The sequence below is a fragment of the Castanea sativa genome, chromosome 6 (assembly GCF_040712315.1).
Source record: "Castanea sativa cultivar Marrone di Chiusa Pesio chromosome 6, ASM4071231v1".
NCBI lineage: Eukaryota > Viridiplantae > Streptophyta > Magnoliopsida > Fagales > Fagaceae > Castanea > Castanea sativa.
In genome coordinates, this window is record NC_134018.1 from 1,342,669 (window position 1) to 1,367,108 (window position 24,440).

Here is a 24,440-nt window from a genome sequence, read left to right on the forward strand (position 1 = left end):
GTGTACCCGGAGCACATTTACCATTTTCTTCTAACAGCACAAATTTTTAATACTCTCAATGCAAGCTGCTTTTGCTTCCGCAATCAGAGGATTTATTTTAAATTTATCCCTTCTCATATATATATATATATATATATATATATATATATATATATATATATTATTATTATTATTATTATAATGGAATTCAAGAAATAGTTATGTAGATAGAGTGAATGAAGTATATATGAAATGTAATATAAATAATTTGGACACTAAATGGTGTTAACATTTTTGTACGTAAAGTTGAGATCATATGTCATCAATCATCCTTCTCGAAAAAAAAAAAAAATGTCATCAATCATGAACCAGACCTTTAAAATATATATATATATAGCAAAGAATGTTTTAAATTTAATGAAACTGAGATGGTTTTTTTTGTTTTTTTTTTTTTGTTTGATAAGGAAACTCAGATGGTTATTACAAAGTGTTTGCAGGTTGCGTAATGTAGTTTGATTTCCGACTACTTTTATTTGTGTTTGATATATGTCATATCTTATAAATTTATTGTTCAACGAGGGGAATAATTTACCTAAAAAATATAGGGTTTGACTTAACTTAAGCATTTTTTTCACTGGGTATATTCTTTTATTTCAATCTCTATTTTTTATTTAGTTAATGGCTGATATGACAGTCTCTAAAACAAAAGAAAATTCATTTTTAAAAAGTAAGCCAAATCCTAAAATTTATAGTAGTAAAGCAAAAATGCACAGCACAACAACCCTTTGAGTTCAACATGCGTGGGACAAATCCTGATATAAAATAATAATAAAATGCTGTTATTCTGTAGGTTTTTTATGTGCCCACAAATTCATATATTTGTCTCTAATTACAGGAAGTTGCTTCCTATATATTTATTTTTGAAAAGCTAACTTCTGTGCAAACCAACAAACATAAACAATGCACGGAGCGGAGGAATTAATTAAGAATAATAATTTTGCTCTTATAATAAATGCATCTCAGCTTGCCTTTTAATTTCTACTCATTTGATTTTTATTTGATTCGTCCTCCCCTCTTCTCTCTATTCTGATTTGGACCTTGATTCATCCTCCTTTCAGCTGATTTGGGAAAGTTTGAATCTCTTTTTATTTTAAGAACAATAATATTCGATTTTTCTGAATAATGATTGATGATACACTTTACTGAATAGTGTTAGTTTTTTTTTAAAATTTAATTTAATATATATATATGTATATTTTTTGATAGATTCTTAGATAGTTAAAATATAATTTGGAATAAAATATAAAAAGTATTGTGGGCTACTTTTTTGTTGGACCTAGGGAAACTTATTGCATTCTCTCTGGGCAACTTTTTGCAATCCCACATCAAAGAGAACTTCTCCCACTTTCTACCTTATAAACTGTGAAGCGAAGGAGTAGTATATCATCAGTTAAAAAAATTATTTCAATGGATAAAATTTAGTTACAAAATTGATTGTAGTATAAGACTACAAAATTGGTTGTAGCTTACTAAATATCTTTTTATTGGATATGAATTTTGACAAATCCACTATTAGATTATTTCTTCTTCTTATATCCCCGTACTTGCAAAATTTTTAGAAAATTAAAGATAAATAGCAATGTCATCAATAAATTGTTTAAATTGCAAATTTTTGTAGTTTAAAATTATGCATAAAATATAAAGTTATAGATCATATAGTAAATAACATCCGACTGACACAAAAATTTACATATGTATTAAGAGTGTAAAGAATATGCAACTCAACGGTTAGATTTTCAAAATATATAGTAATGTTTATATTATTGAGTAAAATTGTAACCTTATACTACAACCAATTTTATAACTAAACTTTTTCCAAACCTTATTAACATTATAATGTTGCGAAAATTTTTTGCTGTGGGTTGCTATTTTAATTTTGGCGGTACAAATTATATCTAGACTAGAGAGTCTCAGCAAAAAAATAATAATAATAATAAAAAAAATTCTAGATCGAAAACAGGACAGGATCTAGAAGTCCTTCACACGTGCCAAACCAATGAGAGCCACACACAATAGCAACAGTGATTGATAGAATTTAATAGAAGGAAAGGAATAGACCTAATTCACTTGGTAGATTATCTTATCCGTATGAATTTTAGGATAAGGGCCATAAAATTAGGTCAGGTCCCATGCATCCTACGGTGAAAGCTCAATTTCAAGAATCTCCACCGTTGGTTTTCATGTGTTTTGATGGGTCAGTTTGGCAATTGGCAAAGCCAAACCAGTGGCTACACGTACTTCCCTTTCGAAACCTTGGGCCTTTACTTTCTTCTCTTCTACAAACTCTCTCACGTGGGAGATGTTCACTTTACTTGTTCAATTTTAAATTGAGTTTTATTTTATTACTTGGCTGGCATATTAAAGTTAAATATGAGAATAATGAAATTAAAATATACTTTATTCATAAGCTCCATCTTAGTCTCCTGCAAGCAATGACATCAGCTCTCCAAATTCTAATAAGGTTCCTAATTTGGAGCCTTTTATCCTTCTCATTCAGCCCCTCACATTCGAAGAGATTATCTTCAAATTCATTGGGACACAATTAGAGCCCTTTCCCTATTAGAACCTCTTGTTTTACCAGATGCAATCATAATTACCAGAGCTCACCAAGCTCCTCAACTCCCTTAAACCCTTACCTCCACCCTTTGTTTTTTTACTCAAAGCATTTGCTGCAGCCCTTTGTCTAATTTTCTCCTCAACAGCCAAGAGGAAATTAGATGCAAGTTCTTCCAAACCTTCAACTGGAGTCTCCAAAAAAGAGCCAAAATTCTGAAACACAATAACACCCTCCTCAGGTGTGGGGGATATGTGGGATTATTATCATTTGTTTAATCTATAATTGGAGGCGGAGTGGAGACAGGATTTAAACTCAAAGCTACTTGCTACCCCAGATACTTGCTATACCATAATAAATTACTAGTTGTTCCAAACGCTTTAGTTATTAGAAAACGATGAGTTTAATAATTTAACCTTTATTCTAACAAGAATATTGCTAAACACATGGGTGATGTTGTCTTGGGTACCCGACAATGGCACAATTATTCCCCACATGGTGGAAAGCAAGATGATAAGTAGGATAAATTAGAGTGCAAAGCAACTCAATATTGATATATGCCTTTTTTAGCAGCAAGTTTATGGATTCAGATAACATTTATGAAATTTGATCAAAAGTCAAAATTTGAAAATAAAATTAATCAAACTAAATATATGTAGCTTCTTCCGTCTGACTGAGCTATCAACAACATTATGATTTTGAGCCCACCCCTTCAAAGGATGTCACAAATCGGAATAACTTAGTCTTAGTACTACACACCTAGCAACTCACACCCTGAAGCAGAAAAACTAGTTCATAACTCTTTCTATTTAGTTCTAACTTTTTGGAGAAGATGGGTGTATCCAACTTATCCAAGTACTAGAAAAAGTAGTAGAAACACAACAGCTGGAGTAGCCCATAACCAGTAGTTAGTTGAATTTTTCCATTTCAGGATGACTTTTGGAACTGAATCTGGGTCTTTTGATCTATTCCTGTGTCTGATAGTATTCAACTTCACCTTATTAACCTTCTCCATTTAAACCTACCGCTTTTCTGGTTCATTTTTCAAGATTGATAGTAGGGCCAGATGTTGAAGCCTTTTTCTTTCCTTTCTTTTCATGCTCCTTTAGCTTCTTTTTAGCTTCCTTTTGAGCTCTTATAGCTGCTTTGGCTGCAGCTTTCTCTTGCAAATTCTTTTTCCTATCCTACATTCCCCTCATCACGTTGTTTTTAGAGTAGCTAAATGCTGTCATATGCTTTTTTTTTTTTTTTCTTCCTTCAGCCCTTTTGCTAAAGAATTAATCTCATTGTTTTTTTTTTTTTTTGGCATCATCAAGTTGCTTAATTTTGACCTCAATTACTTGATTCTCCTTCCTTGCTCCATCCAAATCACCACCTATGAGCTTAACCTAATCTTGAATGGCTTCTTTTTCTAACCCAGTGGATCCTAAATCTTAGCTCTCATAGTTTTTATCACTATAGAGATAACATCTCCCACCCATTCCTATGATGAAATAGTGATACCTGTAAGCGATGTTCAGGGTAAACTTTGCTTTTAATGATTCTTATATCTTGGAAAACCAAGTGGTGTATAGCAGGATACTCTTAATAAGAGTCACCTATATGAGTGTGAAGTGGGCCGCTTCCATGAGAGTTTTAAGGCTGAATTCTTTAAAGCACATCATGAATTTACCAGGATACGTTCATGGCCAAAATGAACACAACTATATGAACAAAATATGTTTGAAAAGGAACTGTGTGAATTCTATTGTCTAGGAATATACAAACAACTGAACAATTCAAGACATCATGTTCACTGGTTAGCCAGTATATCCAATTGTCTTTCACAAAGAAAAGTTCAAAGCCACAAGCTACTTTTCTCGATACAGTAACTTTTCTTCTACTCTTTATGTGTCTGCATCATTATTTGCATTGTGTTTATTAACTGTTCATGTGGGGGATTGTGGGAAAATAGCATATAGTGAATAATAAATTGATATTTTCTATGTTCACTTGAAAATATTATTAAAAGTGGTAACAAATCCTGAGTCCTACATAGGAAAGGAAACAGATAATATATGAGTTTATATGCTCATGAGTTGGACATTGGTTTGATATGTGAATTGGGCCTACTTGTCCAAATAATAATATTTTATTATTTTAATTTTTGTATCAGTTAGTCTGTGCATAGCAGATATTACTGAAACAGAGTATTTGTTCAGTATCGTATAATTTTCATTGTGCTTCATTCATAAAAACTAATTTTTAAGAAAAACTCTCCTAATTTTTAAGAAAAACTCTCCCAGTGAGAATATTTTGTGTATTTTCATTTTGTATCAAAGAGAGAGAAAGAGACATTGAGTAGTTCTCAGAGCACAACCTTCGTTTTCGTGCTGTAAATCATTTTATCTTGGGAGGCAGACATCTGTGAGTCTCAAAGTACCACAATGATTGTGTTAGGGGCGAAATCTGTTTTAAGGAAATTGTGTCAAACACAAGACTTGATTTGAATCATTCATCCTTCAAGTATTTGATCTGTAAGTTTTTAATTATTTGCAGATTTCTTCTTATATATACAGTATCTATTTATTATGTTTGTCTATCACACCTATTTGTGTTATTGCTTATATTTAAATTTGTATGTTGTTCCTTTTGCTTTATCATAAAAGTAAATTGTTAAAATATATCCAACAACCACTTTCTCAAAAAAAAAAAACTTGTCAAAGTCCCCACTTACGTCATGTATTCCAAACTCTACTTTATTAAAATATCAATTTCTCTAAAAGTTTTTCTTTCTTCACACAATACAACCACCTTCCATTCTCTCCTTTCATCATTGGGAATGTTAAGAAATGATAAAAAAATTGAAATACGTAGCTACAGTGCTTGCATATATTTGCACAAATACTGTAATAAAAATGCATTTTGTACAACGGGCGTATAAGTTAATTTGTGTGAAGGAGAAGACTCGTCAATCATCATCATGGACCGACATCACTCACATGTGCTTGTGGAGGCTCAAAGCTCAAAGACGTGTACCCGCAATGGAAAAAACTTAAGTGCTCCAGGAGCAATGCTCCCTCCTCTCACATGAGGGGTAAGCCCCACGTGTGGGTCCCACCATGGGGCCCACCCCTCATGTGAGAGGAGGGAGCATTGCTCCCAGTGCATGTAAGAATTACCCACCTACAATAGGCGTTTGCACATGCGAGTAATTTAAACTAATGTGAACCAAAACTTCAATAGCTCCATATATAATAATCGTGAGCTACAAAAGAACAAATTTATAATAAAAAACCAAATGTTCCAACCATTTACCCAAGTGAAAACTTGCAAAAACTACTCATGTAAAGAAAATTAGCAAAAACCATTTGTGAAGTTAAAAGATAACTACATCAGATCAAAACACATTCACAATGTGAAATTAATCATTTAGTCATGTTCATGACATTCAGGAACTAATAAGTATTTGTAGTCCGATTCACACGACTACCATACACTGGTTGAAAATACTAGCAATAACATTCTGCTGAAGTATAACAATAAAAATCCATCCTCCCTATATCCATTGCTCATCATGATAGATAACTTGCAATCATCATATTCCAGATACCATTTTCTCTTTCAGACATTTCATTGAGCAGTCAAATGCCTTAGGCATAAAAAATTATATAATTTAAATAAATTACAAACTATGGAGATATTGCTGAGCTAAAGATTCAAAGCGCTATTGGCCCTGCATCATACATGTCAGCGTTGTAAAGGAAAAAACTAATATATGATAGCAGAAAGATTACATGACCTTATTTCAGGTTATCATGTTTCACAAGTAAGAGAACAATACCTTTGTGCTTAAATCTGCTGCAAGTATATTGTCATGTTCAGTGGGATAATCAAAACCACGTTCTGTAATCTATAAAATAAAAAGATATACATTATGTTATTAGTGTATAACCGAACTTGCTGAGCCACTAATTCAAACTCAAATATCCTCACATCATGACATCTTTGGTCTAGAATTAACCAAAAAATAAACGAAAGAAAATTTTTAAGGTAACGGGCATGAAAGGCAAAGGGCCTTTTTTTTTTTTTCTTCTTCTTTTAAGCAAGCTAACGATGAAATGATATATTAGTCTTTGTGAAATACTGTTACTCGTCCATAACTGAACTCACTGAGCCACTAATTCAAACACAAATAGCTTCATATATTTTTGGTCCAGTATAAATCCCCTAAAAAAAGGGTAATGGCCATGAAAAGCAAATGCCTTATTTATTGTAATTATTTTTCTAGGATGATTTACGCGTCAACTTAGTGCTGGGTCCAAAATTTTATTATCACAAATATTAGCAATCTAAAATAACAATCACGCACAGGAATACAAAATTTACGTGAAAAACCCTTTCTCTTTAAAGGGAAAAACCACGGGACACCGAATAATTTCACTATTGTTAAATCAATTGCAATAATTCTTGTGTATGTCTCACGGCTAAAAAAAAAATCTCTCTTGTTTTTCTTTACTCTCTCACACACACTAATTATCTCTTTCAAAGGCGGCAACACATTGCTCTCTCCTTTTTATTTTCTTCATGTGCAGCTCTCTCTTGGCTGTCTTCTTTTTCTCTAAGTGGCTTCCTCTTGGCTGCTCTCTTTTCTTTTTATTTCTTGTGCGGCTTCCTCTTTCTTTGCTCTTGCACATACTCTCTTTGTGTCTTCTTGAAGGCGGTAGTACCTTGCTCTCTCCTTCCTCTTGCATTCCTCCCAAGCGAAAATCCATTTTCTCTTTCTTGGTTTCACGCTCTATTTTCCCTCTCACCATAGGGAGGACTCTTGGGCCAAAGCTATCAAATTCTTTGTAACATTGTCTATTTATAAGACTTTTTTGCTCTTCCCTCTTGGACTAGGAATACATTACCTCTTTAATAAGGAATAGACTTTCTTCCATACTAAGGAATAGTCTTTTCTTTTACAACAAGTAAATCCAAATTATTTTTTCCTTATTCAACTAGGAAACCCAATTGACTTTCCAAGTCACAATTGGAATTTGAGGCAATTTCCCAACACTTAGATTGGTGCCTTTCTACTTAATAAACAATTTATAACACGCCAACCACATACACCACTTCAATTAGATCCTTAATTATCGAAAATATTAAGTAATACAGCAAGTTGTGGTGTCTCTAGTCAAAAGAACAGCCAATGCAGCCGCTAATGGGAGAACCATTCAAATTATCCGTTTGTTTTGGCCAAGTATGTTTGCTAGAACTTCAATAGAGTCCTCAATTATGGAGGAGGGAGGCTATAGATTTTGGAATTGCCTTATAAGCTTATAGTGTTTCTTTAAAAGTTGATGCCGAATGTTTTGCATACTATGATTTAACAATCAAAATAAAATCTAAATGTTAGAACTCTGTGTCTTTTCTGTAATGAGGAAGAAACATTGGATAATTTGTTTACTGGCGGCAAGATAGCTTATATAAGCTGTGCAATTCAGATCATTCTTAACTTTCCAAGAGGAAAATTTGGAACCAAGATCCATCAATGCTTGGATTTGAGCAGAGCTGCATGTGAGTTTAGGATGTGTCTTGGTTGATAGCTCAATATACAAGTGGATGGCTGTCAGCGAAGGAGTGGTAAAAATGGAAAGGAGCAAGTTTTGTTGGCAAAAGCAGTGATGACAAGAGGATGATGGCAGATGGCTGGTCCCCATAGTTGGGACAGTGACAAGCAAAACTGTTCTTATTTATCTCACAATTAGAGCTGCTTTGTTGATATTCCAAGCAGCATTTCACTAGTCAGTCCACGAAAAAGTTTAATATAATATAATTTTTTAATTTTTTTTAATAAATATGAAAATTAAAAATCGTGGTAGTCATTATTTGAAATTTATTATAATTGTATTTGTGTGTAGAATTGTATATTCTAGCATTATAATATATTTATTATGTTTTTTTTTTGTATATGAAATTATAAAGTTTAATATTTTAAAAAATAATGTACCAAGATTATAAATGGATGGCTTAAATATAGAATAAAATTTAAATACAAAATTTTAAAAAACTATATTAAAATAATTACGGGAAAAATTATGAGCCTAAAAAACTGACAATAGTATGAGATCAACTAAGAGCATTCTTATCAAACCTTTCAAATGTAAAAATTTTATTTTTTTTGCATTTGAAAGGTTTAAGCCTGCTCCATCAAACCTTTTATATTGTAAAAATTTATATTACTTTTTTATTCCATGGAGCTCACTTTTATATTACTTTTAGAGAGAGGAAAAATAAAAAAAATTAGTGAAAAATAATAAAGAAACAATATTTAAAGGAAATTGTAAAAAAATTAGAAGTTTTGATATAGATTGTATTGTAAAGTGGTGTGTTATATGTTATAAATATAGGTTTTGAGAGAGTAAATGCTAAATTTTTTAGAATGTTTGATAAGAATGCTCTAAGAAGTCACAAACAATCAAATGTATATAGATTTACCTTTCCATCTTTTGCTTCCACTGCTCTGCAGTCTGCTCTAGTCTGTTTTCTTTTCAGTAAAAAGTATATTTGTTTATCATTTTTTTTTTCAAACAAAAGAGAAAGGACTAAAAGTCTGAAGCCAACAGAATTACTGTTTAGTAAGCTAAAAAACACCAAGTAATCTTGGTCTGCAGCAACATTAATTACGCGGTAGTGCCACAATTTTAAAGAATAACAAGACACTCTTGAGTCCTAACCAATTACATGAGGTGTTACATATTCCCAATTTCCCATCTGCTTCTAGTTATGGTTCACCTCTATGGGATTTAAAAACTTGGTAATAGCTCAAGAAATACAGTTTGCCTGGAAATTGGATTGAGTCGTAGAGACAAAGGCTGAGAGTTTAGAAGAGAGTTAAGGTTGAAAGGATGTATTACCTTTGAACTATGAGCACATCAATCATTAGTGAGCTAATGTAGCTTTAAGACCTAGAAAGCACGGACACGATTGGGAGGGTGCCGCACCCAAGTCCAACGCTGCCCGACGCAGTTGCCCTCGCGTTGGTGCAGCGTCTGAGCTTTTTTTTTTTTTTTTCATGGATTCTTGCCGACTCGGCTTCGATTTGCGCCGAATCAGGCCGATTTGGCCAGAATATGACCGTATCGGGTCATATCAGCCAACGACCAAAACGGCCAAAACAGACTGAAACAGGCCGAAATCGGCCTTGAATCATGCCGGAACAGCCGAAATCGGCTTTGAATGAGCCCAAACATCCTAAATCTGTCCTTCCTCAATTTTATTTTGAATATTTGTTACTTCTTTTGTGTTTTCTTTTTGGTTTTGTGTTTTGTTTTGTGTTTCTTGCCTTCTTCTTTCTTTGTGTTGTCAATCAAGACATAGTAATATGTTTTTTAAGAATATTTTAATAATAAAAATATATAAAAAAATATAAATAAAGATTTTTTTAATAATTTTTTAATTACCGAGTCCCGCCGCACCCGCACCCACCTTTTTCAAAAATTGCCGAGTCCCGCACCCGCACCCAAGTCCCGAAACGCACCTGTGCTTCATAGTTTAAGACTCTACCGATAACACTATTTGGCAGAACAAAGTGCAGGTGGGTATATCATGCAATTAAATGGATAATACAAACAAACAAGCCTAAGATTCTAACATCTCTCATCCAGGACATTGATAAGTTGTTTTGTAGAAGAACCTTGAAGTGAACTCTATATATATATATATATCAACCATATTAGATCAAGACAAGCTCATGGGTGTCTTTCAAAGCCACTGACACAAGACTCAGAAAATTACTTCATGTTCAAAAACAAATCTAGCCTAAAAGATAACATTTAACAAGTGATTTAAAACTTTAGTCGAAAGTGGGTTTAATTTTATAAACATTTAAAATTCAATAAATTAATTTGGACACAGAAAAGAAAAGAAAATTCAAACATTATACAATTGAATGAAGTAACTTGCACATAATGCATCATTTCAAAGCTAATGATTGGGGTAAAAATCTCAGGCTGGTTCAGCTCTAACCATTGCAGCTTTGGTCTTCATGGGGACAAACAAGGCTTTCTTTATCATAAGAAAGCTTCTTCTTTTTTTGGAAATAGTCTCAATTATCAAAGATAATACAAATCTATTTATCAGAATACAGCAAATTGAGGTGTCTCTAATCAAAAGAACAGCTGATGCAGCTGTTAAGGGAAGAAGCGGTAAATGGGAAGGAGCAAGTTTTGTTGGCAAGAACAGAGAAGGCAAGAGGAGGATGCTGGTGCTATAGTTGGACAGTGACAAAAAAAAAAAATGTAGTTATTTGTCTCACAATTAGAGAGGCTTTGTTGATATTCCATCTGCAAAACCAAGCAGATTGATGGATGCACTTTGCATTCACCAAATACAAAATGCTCGCCTATAGATTATATTATACAATTAAAGGGACAAATAAAACAAACAAGCTTTAGAGTCTGATATCTCTCATCCATGATTTTGATCAGTTGTTATGTAGAAAAACTTAAAGTGACAGACATATAGCAGCCAGATTTGATCAAGACAATCTCATTGGTGTCTTTTAAGTCTGTTGTGTCACAGAATTTACCTATATATAAGGCAAAGCCTTGTACTGTATTTTACGTAGTTTAATACACAGTCTTTAAGACTTTAACATACTTCATGTTCAAAAACAATTTTAGCCTAAATTGTATGATAAAGATAACATTTAACAAGTGATTTAAAACTTAATAGTTTAGAGTGGGGTTTTATAGAAACTTGAAATTCAATGAATTGAAATAAGTTGGACCCATAAAAGAAAGGAATATTAATAGAGGAATGGAGAAATAAACATTATCAACTAGATGATGTAGTTTGCACTCAAAGCAGCATTTCAAAGTCAATCGTTGGGACAAAATTGCAGGCTGGTTCAGCTTTAGCCGTTGCAGCTTCGGTCTGCAGAGAGGGAGCTAGATAGGCTAGTTTCCAAACAAGGCTTTCTTAATCATAAAAATGCTTCTTATTTTTGGAAAATGGTTCCAATTATCGAAGATATCAAGGATCTGTTTATTATGAATACTGCAAGTCTCTAATCAAAAGAACAGCCAATGCAACAGTAACAAAAATTTCATAGAAGAGGATGTGTCATATGCCCATGCGGTTGGGTTAATTTGCACACTCTGTCTCTCTAGTTCACAACATAGATCTAAGGATGCCCTTCTTGATTCACCTTTGAGGTAAAATAATTTAGAGAAAAGTCAATGAATAAAACAGAAACAGACAATGTTTGAATCCTTGCACAATTACCAAACAATTTAACATGGAATATCAAATATTACAGAAGATCACACCACTTAGAGTCCGTTTGGATAACTTATTTTGAAAATTGAAAACCGAAAACACTGTAAAAAATAATTTTTTAATGTTTAAAAATTACTTGTTCATCCCAAAAAATACTGTTCGTTGGCTAAAATCAGTTCATCGATGAACAGTAACATATGCGCATGGAAAAAAAAAAAAAACGTGGCCGCAGCTGGAAAATCTGCATCCAAACGTATTCTTAGTCTAAAAGACGAACTCATGTTCATAAATCATAACCCAAAAAAGTTCAAATAATAAGCAATTAACAACCAATAAAACAAGAATCACACAGAAAAACAGTTTGAGAGTCAAGTTCTTGTTGCGGGCCCACACCGCAAAATAATTTCACAAGCTGCCTCGGCTTGGTGACATCCTATATATCAAACCAAACAGGAAAATAAACCACTTGTGAAAACAATTTTTATAGGAAAAATAATTAAAGGATAAGCATATATGTCTGGGGTCTGACTTACAAAGGAAAAGTCATGTAAATCTACCCCGTACATTGAGTACGAGATTTCATTGCTGATGGCTAGGTGGCTCTTCGTGTGAATCTGCTCCGTCCATTGAGATCTCATCGCTAAGTGGCTCTTCATGTGAATCTGATTCGTCTATTGGGATTTCACAGCTAGGTGGTCCAAATGGGGCATAAAAGGAAACGAGATTAGAAAGAAAGCAAGGAGTATTATAAGTAGATAAACCAAAGATATAAAAGTGAAAAGAGAGTCATACCCATAAAAGAACTCACAGAGGGGTTCAAGGGCATTCTTAGTAGCATGATTGTCCCATTCCAGCAACTCCCACCGTTCTTTCTCTGTTATAATCAGTAATGAAGAAGGTGGAGAAGATAGTTGTTCATCCCGCAGAGAAAGAGGTAATCTCTTAAGCTTTGGACACTTTAATATCTTAACTTCTTGGAGAGAATCACAAACTATTGCGTTACGGCTACTGCAGATGGTCTCCAGTCTCGGTATGTCATATAATACCAAGTTCCTCAATCGGGGGAATATGGTGGTGTCCCTTCCTTCCTCCTCTATTTCTTCTTCAACTTCATCCGATGCTGCACCTATTATTTCCTCTAATCTCTCACAGTGTTCGACTTCAATCTCTTCCAGGTGGGCCAGGTTTTGCAGCAAGCCAGGTGTGAAGAGCTTCTTTATATTCGGACACTTGAGAATTAAAAATTGTTTGAGACAGGAAAAGGAGCCAGGTGGGATGTCTAGTGGTGATGCAACTTTCTCTTCCCTGAACAGTACTTGTAACTTACCCAAATATTGGAGGTCAAGCCTTTGAAGAGGGAAGGTGTAAGAATAAGAAAGAACGTCTTCTATATCTTTACACTCCACAATAAAAAGAGACTTCAGTTCTCTTGCGCATTCCAAATATGGAGCATCAGATGAACTTCTTAAATTGTCACATTTGTAAATCTTTAGGGTTTGAGCGTCTTTTGGGAGCAAACTTACATTGCAATTGCATAAAATTACACATTTGCCTCACTTTCCCAATATACACCATCGTCTATGTCGGTCGTCATTTCTCTCACTACAAATTGGTAATGGCTAAGTCGTCCCTCCCTCAAGGATCCCACGTATTTATTGAAGTTATCAGCACCATAAAATGCTCCTTGAAAACGCTCTAATTTCAAGCTTACTATCTCCTCTACATTCAATTTTCCACACCAAGTAAATTGGAGAACTTGGAGTTCAGAAAGTTTGGATAAAATCCCTAAAATGCAATTTGAGTCCACGCAATTTATAGTAACTGAACTCATCCTATAACACTCCTTGCTTTCTTTCTAATCTCGTTTCCTTTTATTCCTTTTATGCCCCATTTGGACCACCTAGCTTTTTAATCTCAATGTAGGAATCAGATTCACATGAAGAGCCACTTAGCGATGAGATCTCAATGGACGGCGCAGATTCACACGAAGAGCCACCTAGCAATCAGCAATGAAATCTCGTACTCAATGTACAAGGCAGATTTACATGACTTTTCCTTTGTAAGTCAGACCCCAGACATATATGCTTATCCTTTTTTAATTATTTTTCCTATAAAAATTGTTTTCACAAGTGGTTTATTTTCCTGTTTGGTTTGATATATAGGATGTCACCAAGTCGAGGCAGCTGGACTCAAAGTTCTTCGTATATTTATAGTACATATACGAAGAACTTTGAGTCCACGCAAATGCACAAAAAAAGAATTTGCAATGATTTCACAAAAAAATTTGTCTAGAAGCAAGGTTGAAAGTTTAGGACACCTTGGTGATATATTAGGAAATTTTGACCAACGCCCGTTCTTCAAATAAACCTTTTCAAGATCCTTTCCCCATCTTTTTTCATGCTGCATAAAATCTATCACTCTATCACCAGCTGCTCCCATGAATTTAGGACCTGCAATCTCGAGGGCCATGTCTCTTATTAGATCATGCAGTTTCACATTACGGTTAATCCCAGTTTCTAATAAGCAAGCCCTTTCAAGTTTATTCAACATAGTATGGCCCCTATCAAACTCTGCTTCCCTGCTCTCCATCCGTTCTATTATTCCCTCATCAATTAAATCCTCAATCAATTCATCTCTTTTAAACTCATGGTCTTCACAAAATAGTGCACAATACAATAGACAGTGTTGAAGGTCCTCATCTTTTAAGCGATTGTAACTAAATCGAAGCCTCTCAAATATTGTAGCAGCATCTACATTTTTGGGCCCCTTTTTTGGTGTCCTCAACTCATTCAATGCATTCCTCCATTCTGAAACGTCAATTACATTTTTTAAGCTTCCCGCTATTGTGACGATTGCAAGAGGTAAACCAGCACATTCTTTGACAACCTCTTTCACAATTGGTTCTATATCTCTAGTATTCAAAACATCACGACCCACTTTATCCAAAAACAAATCCCACGATTCTTTTTCTGAAAGAGGCTCCATTTTAATATTCACACAATCCATACGATCACAAACTTCCAAACTTCGAGTTGTCAATAGTAATCTGCATCCATTTGTTGGAGTGGGCTCTGGGATCCCTACATCCTCAAGATAAAATGCTTCCCACATATCATCTAGGATTAACACATACCGCTTCCAATTTTTCAATTCATTGTTTAGCTTGCCTGCCCTTGTAGTTTCATCCCTAGAGTTTGTGAGATCTAGTTTCAACTTGCATGCAATGTCCTCTTGTAGTTTGAAAACACTTGATGACTTTGATACAGTAACCCAAATTATATTATCAAACTTGTCTCCCTCTTTTAATAGATCATTATTGATGTGTTTCATGACTGTCGTTTTACCAATGCCTCCCATGCCATAAACAGCAATCCTCCTAAAATTTTCATCCAATAAGTGTTCCCGAACCCTTTCAATTGTTCTTTTGGTTCTACTTTCTCCTACTAATGTTGTAGTCAGCAATTCTTCTCCATGGCTTACAGGTGGATCAACTACCAAACTACCTCTGAAACCACCACCTCTTTGATAAAGTTCTTCCACCTCTTGTATCTTCTGGCACGCAAGTTTTCCCATATGCATACGCGGGAAATACTTCCACATCCCTCTGCCACCTTCTTCTTCAATAGTTGGTATCTCCCCGTTAAATGTTCCTACCTCTTGGAGCCAAAGTTGAACTTCTCTCTTTGGTCTCTTTCCTGGAAAAAGTTCAGACTCCATTTTTTCTTCTACGTCTGTCTTCTGACATTCTAGTTCTTTCCATTTTCTCTTGAGATTATTCACATGGTCACCAGCGCTGCTATGATAATTGTAAAATTTGCCAATTTCATCCCAAATCTTTTTTACGAGTTCTAGAACTTGGTTTAGTTTTTCTGGTCCAAGAAATTGGGCTAACTTCTCCATTCGTAAGTCTCTGCACAAGGTTGTATATCAGAATTCTCTTCAATTAACCTTTTCAGTTCTACCTCACCTGTTTCTCAAAAAAAAAAAAAAAAAAAGTTCTGCCTCATCAAAATCAAAACTTTGCATTTTTTTTTCAATGAAATACTATAATTAATTGTCATCATATATTAATGGGATAACTGCATTGATTTTCATGAATTAATTATCTAAAGAAGGTGCACTAATTATTTATATAAAAGGAATTTATATAGTTATTTAAAAAAAATTATGTAAGAACACTTAGAATTAAAAAAAAAGAAAGAATATTACAATCTAATTTCCAAGCAACGAATCGTAGTACCTTAGAAGGCTCAAGACAAGATTCTAATCTATAGTTGCTAGTAGGAGCATCGTATGTACTGTAATAACCTTCTAGTTTTCTTATTAGGGATTGCCTTAAAGTGTTTATTGTTTAAAGTTTTCACTTCTCTGTGTGTGTTTCTATTGTTTTGATTGTGTTTATCTATATAGACATTGTGACTTGACTCTTGATTAATTAACTACCTAGATTAAGTTGTGAATAAATTAATTAAAATTGGTAGTTAAGCCAATTAGAGGTCTAAACGTAACTTTCAATTGATATTAGAAATATAGGTTCACTCGTGTAGGTCTAATCTTCTTCTATAATCCTTGACCTCTGTTTGTCATGGATAAACTCGTGTCATACACTCATACTACTCACGATTGTGTTGATTTGGTTTAAGACAATTGTAATGGCGATATTAAATTGTTTGTAATAAGCATTTTAGGGTACTGATAAAGTTTAAGAAATATTCTAATAAATCCTTAAGTCTAGGGGGTGAAATTTGATAAATCAAATAAATAGGCTTGATGAAGTAATTAATTCTCAAAAGCCCAAGTTCCAAATATACTAGACTCCTTTGTCACGTCCACCTCAAAGTCGTCCACTGATAAATACAAAATTGTGTTTGTATCCCTAAACTGATAGTAGTGAGGACAGAGGTTAATTTGGCCTATTAATGATCTACCTTTGCATAAACTCCACTATCAAAGGTATGTTGGTCAAAAAGTCTCCATTTGATAAAATCGAGAGTGGTGTAGAATATTCAATTTTTTACTCCTTTATAAAAAATGTTATGAAATTTTAAATGATTTAGGATTAAATCTTATTGTATTTCGTATTATTGGATGGTAAAAAAATTTCAGCTAATTTAATTTTGAATGTTATTATAAATTTATATTATGAAACCATTGAAAATGAGTATTACAAAAGTGAAAATTTGAAAAATTAAATTAAATATTAAAAAAAAAAAAAAAAAAGCATTTGAATATGCATGTAGCAAGCAGAGGTGTTCACTGTCTAGTCTAGTCTAGTCTAGTTATTTCATTTTTTGGGTCCAAACCGGTCTGTTCAGTCCCATAAAAGCTTAGACCAGGCCTAACTAGACAAATGACCAATCTCAACCCGTCTGGATTTCGATCCTGGGCCTGCACTTTGGACTTTGAATATTTTGGTTTTTTGCAAATAATTTTGGTCTAACTGATTCAAAAAAATCAAAATATAAGTTCAATTGCATTAAAATAAAATGAGAGGAGAGAATGGGAGAGTTAGATTATTAGTTTTTAATATATATATATATATATATATATATAGAATTGTGCTGTTCAATTTGGTTGACCCTATTTTTTTACAAAAATGGGACTAGAACTGAATTCAACAGTCCATACCAAATTTTTAGTCCAACCTGAATTGTTTTTTATTCATTTCTAAGAGTACGTGATGAAGCTAGTATTATTTGCTTTACTAAAAATTGATTTTTTTTTAATCGGTTAAGATTAGGCCCCCTATTATAATTGGGAAAAAAATCTTTGATTTTGAAGTATAAAGTGGCCTGAAATTTTTTTTTTTTTTATGAGAGCAAATGTAAAAAAAAAAAAAAATTATTATTATTATTCCTTATTTAATAGCAGCGTATATATTTTAAATTTCTTTTAGCAAGCCAGTCACAATTTATGTTTTCAATCAAATATCAATAATCAGAACAATAAGTATTAGTTCTATTATTAATTAATTGTTAGTATTTGTTTTTTATCATCGCAACGATCTCATCATACTTTATATTGTTAAAAATATTAAGGTCTAATCATGATCCAAGTCAACTATCCTAATGGAAGTTCAATATACTTGTATTGTAAACAAGATAATCCTAATCCTACTTATAATAACCTTAATTTTAGAGCATGTGAAGGAAGTTTAGAGTTAATCTAGAATTAGTCTAAAGTTCATTGTAAAAAATAAGTTTATAGTATAGATCTAATTGTTAAAGGCTTTTTAACGAAAACATAAATTGTCAGACCAAACCATGTTAATTTTAATTGTGATTTTTATTTTTCTCTTTCAATCATAATCCAACATAAATTATTACATGATAACAAGGCTAATCACATCAATTGTAGCATATATATAAAATCAACTTTAAGTAGGATAAGTGGTAGAGCACAAACTATTAGGAAATCAAATGAGATTAGAAAGAAGTGGGCAGTAGTATACCTGGATTGAAATTGCAATATATACTCGGATACCCAATATTTCTTCAAGATATTGATTACAGTAGAAAAATATGCATTAAAGTTACGCCAAGAAGGTAACAACGAGCATCATAAATCTCCCTCTGTAGAAAGAGGAAAGTGATTCAAATTCTGCTCTAGTCTGTTTTCTTTTCAGTAAAAAGTATATTTGTTTATCATTTTTTTTTTCAAACAAAAGAGAAAGGACTAAAAGTCTGAAGCCAACAGAATTACTGTTTAGTAAGCTAAAAAACACCAAGTAATCTTGGTCTGCAGCAACATTAATTACGCGGTAGTGCCACAATTTTAAAGAATAACAAGACACTCTTGAGTCCTAACCAATTACATGAGGTGTTACATATTCCCAATTTCCCATCTGCTTCTAGTTATGGTTCACCTCTATGGGATTTAAAAACTTGGTAATAGCTCAAGAAATACAGTTTGCCTGGAAATTGGATTGAGTCGTAGAGACAAAGGACAATGAGAGAAAATTTTAATGAAGAGAGTTAAGGTTGCAAAATTATAAACATGATGATAGCATTAACTTAGATGAGGTTGATTACGCAATATGATGAAAATAAATTATTATTTTTGGGTCATTTGTATTATATTATTACTTTTGAATTTAAATAATTTGAATGTATGTGTTATAAACACATGCTAGTTTGATTTATTTAGTTAGTTTGTTAAATAATATTATATAAGTGACGAATGACTTAGTCACTTTACAATTCTAAGCATGTTAATCACATTTAACACATACTGAAATTATTAATGTATATGGGGAATAATAGGACTATTAGGATAAGGCCATGTAAGCCAATAGAATAGTTTTCGATTCTATAAATAACAACTTAGAATCACATTTTCATCCCTTACAGCCACACACACACTAGTGACTAGAAAGGGAAAGACCCAATTTATTTCAGAGAGGAAAACAACCACAGCTTCTAGAATGCCTCACACGTGCCAAACCAATCGCAGCCCCCAAAGAGGGTCCAAAACACAAAATCTTAGTGCTACACTATAATATTTTCACAACAAAACTTAGGTATTAAGTTCTTATTAGTTCTCATTTAGGCTAATTGTTAACATCATTTTGTTTATCTACTATTATCAGTTTTTCTTTATTGTGAAATTAAAATGACTATGCCTGTAACTTTATTAAAAGAGTAAAAACCCATTTTGATTTAAGAAAGCTTATAATTAGACATGGCAATACGGGTCAGAATTTTCTGACCCAACCCAAAAAATATCTGACCTGAATCCAATTTTTTTGACTCGAAGCAAAACGGGTTGACCCGTGATCTGACCAGATTTTATTGTGGGTCAACCCGATCTGACCCAAATAACCCGTGACCCGACCTGTTAAAAAAAGATTTTGCTAAAAATATTTAAACTACGTGATAGTAGGTGCATAAAGCACAAAGTATCAAAACTAATAGTCCATATATTATAGATATAAAGTTATAAACAAGTAAAACTATTGTCAAGACATGGCATGAGAGAATGACTATTAGAGCTTTTTTTTTTTTTTTTTTTTTGTTAAGACTATTTGAGCTTTATCACAACCAATAAGAGCTAAGCTTCACAAATCACGGACATGACATGAGAGAATGAGTTATGAGACAAGACAACATAAGATTGTCAAGACAACCATTTCTTTTTCTTTTTTTAAATCCCATTCAATACTAGCTATAGTCCATTGTCCAAAGCCAAAGGCACATGCAATGCACAAACCTGAAAGTTGAAATGTTACAAACTTGAGTTACAATTTGCAAGTATGAATATTTGCAATGCTGAATTTGCTACCAACGTTGAGTAGATTGAGATTGAGGTGTAATTCTTGTAAAATATTTACTTATTCTTCTTTACTTAATATGTTATGTTTATTTTTAAATATTTTTTTGTTTAGTTTATCTTTCTAAGTAATCTCAGTTTACTATTATTTTAAATGTAATAGGAACATGTACACTTAAGAAGACCGATAATTTGCTACTTTGCTGGCTTACTTGTTTTGTTTGTTTTAAAATCTATCTCTTTTTGAAGATGTAAACTTGTAATTATATGCATTTTGACAGTGAACTATTAACATTGAAGACTTTTTTCATCATGAATTTATAACTATAAATAATTTTTGTCATACTCAAAACTGTTAGAGTTGAAAAGATATTAACAAGTGGCATTAAGTACAATTCATTTGCTTAATTGATTTTATTCATTCTCTCTAAACATGTTGTCATTGATTTATTTTTGTAATTAAAAAAAAACTTGTTTGAAAAATACGGGTCAACCCGACTTGACCCGCAACCCATTTGACCCGTTTAAAAATGACCTGTTTTGACCCGTGACCCGTAAACTCAATTGACCCGACCCGCCCGTTTGGCCACGTCTACTTATAATCACATAAAAAAAAATGATAAAAAATTTCACGCCATATTAATATGTAAGATTGTTAGTTAAAAGTAAAAAAATAATATAAAAAATTCACTTCAAATAAAAACTAATAGACAAAATTTAGCTACAAAATTGATCGTAGCATAAAGCTGCAAAATTGATCATTGCATAAGGCTACAAAATTAGTTGTAGCTTACTTAAAATCTTTTTATTGGATATGAATTTCGACAAATTCATCATTATATTACTTCTTCTTCTTATATCCCTCATGCTTGCAAAATTTCTAGGAAATTAAAGATCCATAGCTATTTCATCAATAAATTGTTTAAATTACAATTTTTTTGTAGTTTAAAATTATGCATAAAATATAAGGTTATAGATCATATAGTAAATAACATCTGATTAGCACAAAATTTTACATGTGTATTAAGAATGTAAAGAACATGTAGCTCAACAGTTAGATTTTCAAAATATGTAGTAATGTTTATATTATTAAGTAAAATTGTCGTCTTATACTACAACTTATTTTGTAACTAAATTTTTTCCAAAACTTATTAACATTAAATGTTGCCAAAAATTTTTGATGTGGGTTGCTATTTTAATTTTGGTGGTACAAATTATATCTAGACTAGAGTCTCAGCTTAAAAAAAAAAAAAAAAAAAAAAAAAAAAAAAAAAAAAAAAAGATCGAAAACAGGACAGGATCTTGAAGGCCTTCACACGTGCCAAACCAACGAGAGCCACACACAATACTCAACAGTGATTGATAGAATTAATAGAAGGAGAGGAATAGACCCAATTCACTTGGTAGATTATCTTATCCGTATGAATTTGAGGATAAGGGCCATAAAATTAGGTCAGGTCCCATGCATCATATGGTGAAAGCTCATTTTCAAGAATCCCCACCGTTGGTTTTTATGTGTTTTGATGGGTCAGTTTGGCAATTAGGCATAGCCAAACCAGTGGCTACACGTACTTCCTTATCGAAACCTTGGGCCTTTTAGTTTCTTCTCTTCTAGAAACTCTCTCACGTGGGAGGTGTTCACTTTACTTGTTCAATTTTAAATTGAGTTTTATTTTATTACTCACAATGCATATAATAATTATATTCCAATTTTGTAGTACGTCAAACAACTCCCAATACTTTTCCACCGAATATTCCAATTTCGAACCTTTTTTTTTTCAAACAAAATATGTTATCAAAGTTGAAAAAAAAATTAATGTACAGGCCCTATTCCATGTCAAGCCCAATCGCCCTAAGGCCCGTAAGTACTAACTCTTATAAAAGTTCCGCGCTGATCACACATAATAACACGCGTGCCGTTCAAGAAGTTCAAGTTTGGAGTGCTTAAAGCAGCCTGTGACGTGCCCCTGCGAGCACAAAATTTAGACACTGTGGTCCCAACGCTACTATCATTTTCTCCGCCACCAAACATTCATTTAGATAAAATGGCATTGGACCTCCCTTCCATTGCCTAGGGAACGCCCCTGCCGAGCATCGAAACCCAGTGGTGGAACCAGTTCCAATGCCATTCTTATTTTCTCCCACTTCGAACTAAACCCCCACTTGTGAGTAATAGTATTGGACTTCTCCCTTCACCCACCAAGAGAATAATCATGACCGTTCCACTAAGTTTGGCTATAAATAGACAAAGAAGATTCAGTCAAGGGGTTGGCAATTTCAGATAGAATAGACTAGAGAGAGCGATATCAGTCTTCTCCAAGGGAAAGAGGGAGGAGATAGAGAGAAACGAGGGGAGGCTAAGTATACGGGGCTGCCGAGCATAACATCACCCGTGGTAGGAAATTCAAAAGCCCACTATACAAATAGATTATGAGTCCAAATTCCTTTAAGGCCCAACAACCTTACTTCGGGACGCACAATTAAATAGTTATAGCATTCCTAACTGAGTATGTTTGATTATTCTTAGAGGGTTAAGAGTTCCCAATTGGAAACATTGCTACAGTTTGAGTTTAAACTAATTTTCTATCTGTTCGGAGTGATTAAACACTGCTCAAAATAAGGAAATTGATTCACTTTGCACAAAGAGGAATGAATTTTTCACAACCTAACTTAAGAGGAATTTTTTATGAAATACACAAGTTAAATATGAGAATAATGAAATTAAAATATACTTTATTGATAAGCTCCATCTTAGTCTCCCGCAAGCAAATGACATCAACTCTCCAAATTCTAATAAGGTTCCTAATTTGGAGTCTTTTATCCTTCTCATTCAGCTCCCTCACATTCCAAGAGATTATCTTCAAATTTATTGGGACACAATCAGAGCCTTTTCCCTATTGGAACATCTTTCTTTACCAGATGCAATCATAATTAATAGAGCTCACCAAGCTCCTCAACTCCCTTAAACCCTTTCCTACACCCTTTGTTTTTTTACTCAAAGCATTTGCTGCAGCCCTTTGTCTAATTTTCTCCTCAACAGCCAAGAGGAAATTAGATGCAAGTTCTTCCAAACCTTCAACTGGAGTCTCCAAAAAAGAGCCAAAATCCTAAAACACAATAACACCCTCCTCAGGTGTGGGGGATATGTGGGATTATTATCATTTGTTTAATTTATAATTGGAGGTGGAGTGGAGATAGGATTTAAACTCAAAGCTACTTGCTACCCCCAGATACTTGCTATACCATAATAAATTACTAGTTGTTCCAAACGCTTTAGTTATTAGAAAATGATGAGTTTAATAATTTAACCTTTATTCTAACAAGAATATTGCTAAACACATGGGCGATGTTGTCTTGGGTACCCAACAATGGCACAATTATTCCCCACATGGTGGAAAGCAAGACGATAAGTAGGATAATTTAGAGTGCAAAGCAACTCAATATTGATATATGCCTTTTTTAGCAGCAAGTTTATGGATTCAGATAACATTTATGAAATTTAATCAAAAGTCAAAATTTGAAAATAAATCCAATCAAACTTAATGTATGTAGCTTATTCCCTCTGACTGAGCTACCAACAACATTATGATTTTGAGTCCACCCCTTCAAAGGATGTCACAAATCAGAATAACTTAGTCTTAGTACTACACACCTAGCAACTCACACCCTGAAGTAGAAAAACTAGTTCATAACTCTTTCTATTTAGTTCTAACTTTTTGGAGAAGATGGGTGTATCCAACTTATCCAAGTAATAGAAAAAGTAGTTGAAACACAACAGCTGGAGTAGCCCATAACCAATAGTTAGTTGAATTTTTCCATTTCAGGATGACTTTTGTAACCGAATTTGGGCCTTTTGATCTATTCCTGTGTCTGATAGTATTCGACTTCACCTTATTAACCTTCTCCATTTAAACCTACCACTTTTCTGGTTCATTTTTCAAGATTGATAGCAGGGCTAGATGCTGAAGCCTTTTTCTTTCCTTTCCTTTCATGCTCCTTTAGCTTCTTTTTAGCTTCCCTTTGAGCTCTTATAGCTGCTTTGGCTGCAGCTTTCTCTTGCAAATTCTTTTTCCTATCCTACATTCCCCTCATCACGTTGTTTTTAGAGTAGCTAAATGCTGTCATATGCTTTTTTTTTTCTTCCTTCAGCCCTTCTGCTAAAGAATTAATCTCATTGTTTTTTTTTTCATCATCAAGTTGCTTAATTTTGACCTGAATTACTTGATTCTCCTTCCTTGCTCCATCCAAATCACCACCTATGAGCTTAACCTGATCTTGAATGGCTTCTTTTTCTGACCCAGTGGATCCTAAATCTTAGCTCTCATAGTTT

General features: G+C 33.3%; 1 pseudogene; it reads right to left on the bottom strand.

The window, feature by feature from the left end:
• Nucleotides 1-12,100: 12,100 nt before the first annotated feature.
• LOC142638529 (putative disease resistance protein At1g61300) lies at nt 12,101-18,434 on the bottom strand (annotated as a pseudogene).
• Nucleotides 18,435-24,440: the final 6,006 nt, after the last annotated feature.